Source organism: Corvus brachyrhynchos, unplaced genomic scaffold (genome assembly GCF_000691975.1).
Source record: "Corvus brachyrhynchos isolate BGI_N302 unplaced genomic scaffold, ASM69197v1 scaffold60, whole genome shotgun sequence".
Lineage (NCBI taxonomy): Eukaryota > Metazoa > Chordata > Aves > Passeriformes > Corvidae > Corvus > Corvus brachyrhynchos.
This window is the reverse complement of record NW_008236767.1, coordinates 6,712,480-6,717,128: the sequence shown is the minus strand read 5'-3', so window position 1 is coordinate 6,717,128 and position 4,649 is coordinate 6,712,480.

The following is a 4,649-nucleotide window of genomic DNA, read 5'->3' as shown; positions in this document are numbered from 1 at the left end:
TAGCAGAATTTGGTGTTAGAAAGATGATTACAAACTAGTTTAAATGTGTTCAGAATGGAGCTGACAATTCTATCACGAGGGTAAACTTTACATGATTATTTTTAAACTAGTGGAGTTTTAGCATGTAACTCCAGGTCATCACTCAGATCAGGGCAACAGGTAAGCCATGGCACAACTAATTGTTGTTGATTCTGTTACAGTTACTGTGATGGATCTATATTATTCTTAGCTCTGAGTACACACACAGTGAAAAGATAGCATGTGTCACAGAAGACTCAGGTCATTGTTTGCCTTGCAGAAGTTAGTCTGTCCTAAACTTTTCCTGAAAGCAAAACCATTCATTCATATCTTTCAAAAAATGCTTTCTTTACAAAAATGCTAACTTAACTAGTTTAAATGTCATTGTAATGAGAGGTAACAATGCTGGGTTTTCCCCCATGAAAAAAATGAGTTTCTGTTTTCTGACTAGTTCTACTAACAATAAGCGAAAGTACTCTTTACTAGTTTGCCTTTGGTTAATGTGCCACAAATTGGCTATTGAGATATCTTTCAGAATAAATACATTATTGGACGAATCCTTGAACTACACTCAGGAGTCTTTTATACTCCCAACAAGAACTTCACCACTGACTTCAACAGTTGAGGTTCAGCCTACTATGAACATGTTTAAAAATGCCCAATAGAATAGAATAGATTGACAAGAAACTCTTGAGCATTGTATTTAATGAAACTTTTTAGATACCTGAAAGACAAAGCTTTAGTGGTTAAATACCATTGGGAATATCTGCCAGACACAAAAAATGAAAAAAATAATGAAAAACAACTTGGAATATTTGAAGTCAAATGCCAGGGATCCAGTGAACCTATGGAAAAAATACAAGTTTAGTAGCCTCCCAGAGATATGGTAGCACATGAGTGATAGCTGTATATAAGAATGCTAGGGAAAATGGGCACAGTAAATCAGGGGATGATGATTCAATGTGTACTGAAACTAGGAAGAGACAAAAGATACTGTTCTTGGTGAAAATTAAAAGGAGGAAGCAAAATTATCCTACGATTGGGGTCTATTTTTCATAGCAGACTACAGCTGTATTCAAAAGGAGGAAGTTGGTGATTTTTCTGATGTATTCTGAGCAGCTAAAGAAGATTGCACATGAGATAATAATGGATTTCAATCATTTGAATACCAGTTAGAAGAACAATATGGCAGGACACAAAATGTCCACCAAATTCCTGTAGTATTTAGGGATGAAGTTTTGCTTCACAGTACAGAGGAAGTTACAAGAGGCACTACCAACTGGAACTGCATGACAAGTAGAGAGGAGCTCATTTTGACTTTAAAGGCAGAAAGTAAACTGAGTGAAAGTGATCATGACACATTTGACCAAAATAGGCTTCCCTACTCTGAGAGAAAGAGAAAGAAAAAGCATGTCAGCACTGCCAACTCTGGATTGCACTGATATGTAGAAATAGTTAAGCTAACTTTAATCAAGCTAGTCTAGGTACTAAAAGCAGGCTCATCATAACAGCATGCCATTCGATATGAGTTAATTAAACTCCTTTCTGTTCAGTCTAGGCCTGAGCTCAGTCATTTAAAGCTAACCTAGATTTTCTACAGAGAACAATACACTCATTTTTAATTAAACATACAGTAGCAAGCTATCTTGATGTGAACAAAAAGATGGAAAGGAAGCTGAAGTAGACTGTGTTAACATCACATTAAAAACCCTTCAAGGATTTGAAGAAAAAAGTCACAATAAGGGGACATAACTGAAGAGTAACATAAAAGAATATGAATAAAAGAATACAATTACAAAGCCTACAGTACAAAATGAGTGACAGGTAAAAAGGAGTATAAAATGCAACAAGAAAATGTTCTGGAAATACATAAGAAATGCCCAGATACTTAGTTGAATTTATCTTACCATAGAGTTTAAAGAAGGAATTAATTAAAAACTATGTAAATTTTATGTAATCAAGTTAATAAGGCCTAAAGAAATTTACTTAGTAATATAGCAAAAATAATCTCTGGTTGCTAAAAGACTATATAGGTTTAAAGAGACAAGAAAAAGATAAAATGCCTTTATCTAAGGAAAGCTAGTCTAAAGCAATCCAGATTAATTTTGATGACAAGGAATAATCTAGAATAAATTTCACTATTAAGAAATTACCATAAGATTGTCAGGAACAGATACTCTCACACTCCTCTAATGCCCTTTTTTGCAATCAATTTCACTGATTCAGTAGAAAAAGAGAAACAGTAATTATTATAGATCTTGAGTTTAGTAAAATTTAGACACCGTCCCATGAGAGTTTCATTAAAACAAAAAGCAAAAGAAACACAATTTTCATGAAAGCACCAAGAAATTGGCATGCTGCTTACAAAAATCAAACTTGAAGAGAACCTGTAATGAGAACCCATAAGGATCTGTCGTCATTTCAGTTCTATTCAGTATTTCCATTAGTGATCTGCAAGGCGCAACAGAATATAGATATATTAAGAACCTGGTTCTCACCAACCTTGGTGCTAGAAGATAGTATCAAATTTCAAAACTGGTTTCTTAAGTAGGATAAATGTCTAAAGTTAGTAGAATGAAATCATCAAGACTAAGGCAAAATATTATACCTGAGGAGAACTTACATGTTCAGCATAAAATGGGGAGAACTAGGTGGCATTATGTTAGAAAAGGTTTTGAGCAGAAATTTTTGTCACAATAAGAAAAGCAAGTTCTTCCTGGGATGTATTTGTGAATGTTCCTCTTGTGTAACACATGGGGCATAATTACCACACTCTAGTTGGTGTTGATGCCTTATACCTTAAGATAAAGGCAAAAGTCATCCTGGAAAAAAGGCAGAATAAAGCTGTAAGAATAAATCATTTATGAGTGTAGTCTATAGGAAAAGTGAAAAAAAACTTTCGTCTATGAGAGGACGATATACATGTCTGCACATATAAACAATTATACAAATAAATATGTATTTACACACAAATATTTATTAAAACATATATGAGGCACATAAATATTTTTCACCTTCAAGTTCTGCACCCAGCTCTGGGGTCCTCAACACAGGAAGGGTATCTACCTGCTCGAGCAAGTCCAGAGGAGGCCACCAACATTTTTAGAGGGATGGAGCACCTCTCCTATGAGGAAAAGCTGAGAGAATTGGGATTCCTCAGCCTGGAAAAGAGAAGGCTTCAGGGTGACCTAATTGGGTCCTTCCAGTACCTGAAGCCTACAAGAAAGATGGAGAGAGACTATTTACAAGAGCATGTAGTGACAAGGACAAGGGGTAATGGCATCAAACCAGAAGAGAGAAAGTTCAGATTAGATGTTAGGAAGAAATTCTTTACTGTGAGGATGGTGAGGCACTGGAATAGGTTGCCCAGAGAAGCGGTAGGTACCCCATCCCTGGAAGTGTTCAAGGCCAGACTAGATGGGGACCTGACCCATCTGGTCTAGTGGAAGGTGGCCCTGCCCACAGCAGGAGGGTTGGAACTAGACTTTTAAGGTCCCTTCCAACCCAAGACTTTCCATGATTCCACGATTCCATGATTCCACTGGAAGTACGACAACAAGGAATGCAGCAAAGAAAATTCAGGTTGGCTATTGGACAAATATATGTCTATAGATGCTGTTAGAAATTTGTACAAGCTACATGCAAATGTTGCATGTTTTCTTCAAACAGGTGCTTTTACAAGTTGATTAGAGAAGTAGTTCACGCAGATGACAGAAGTGATTTTTAAACTGTGATCTGTTGTCTCCTTAGATTCTGTGAAGTACTCCAAGAGGACCCTGAAAGACAATTAGCCAAAGTAAACCTGTCTTCCGTAAATACAACACTTCTCATATTTATGTCCACAAATTGAAAGTATTTGAGTTACACTGATCAACATATACCTGAATCTGCCTGTGCACCGAGTACATCAGACAATCTCTTGAGGCCTAGAAGCCTATAATTATTCTAATTCCTATGTGAAAAATTATATCCCCTCCATGAATCCATTTTTCTAACTTATAAATATGCAAAAGCAGCATTTTTCTACTGCACAAGAGATCGTGTCTGTAAACACATTATAAATCGTTCAGATACAGTGGCAGTTCTATGAATTGAAGGGGTTTTATAAGAACTAAGGGATTTTACTTAACTCCTCTTTCCAAAGAGGTCTTTTTTAGGCAATGATAAGACTTGAGGAAACGGCATGAAGCCGAGTCAGGGGATTAGGTTGGATATAAGGAAAAAGTTTTTCACCTAGGGGGTGTTTGGGCACTGGAACAGGCTCCCCACGGAAGTGGTGACAGCAGCAAGCCTGACTGAGTTCAAGAAGCGTTTGGACAATGCTCTCAGGCACATAGTGCGAGTCGTGGGGATGTCCTGGGCAGGGCCAGGAGCTGGACTGGATGATCCTGATGGATCCCTTCCAACTCTGCATATTCTGTGATTCTAGGTTTTGAACACACCTCCTGCCCGGACAGCTTCTGTCGCACGCATTACGGGCACAATGATCTCACTGCAGTGGCACTACATTTAAAACTTGCATTTAAATCCACGTAACTAAGCTCTTTCGCAATGTAATACAGCGTGAGCTTCCCTCCGTGTGCGCCGCGGAGGCCCCGAAGGGCCGCAGAGACGCGGCAGCCCGGGCGAGG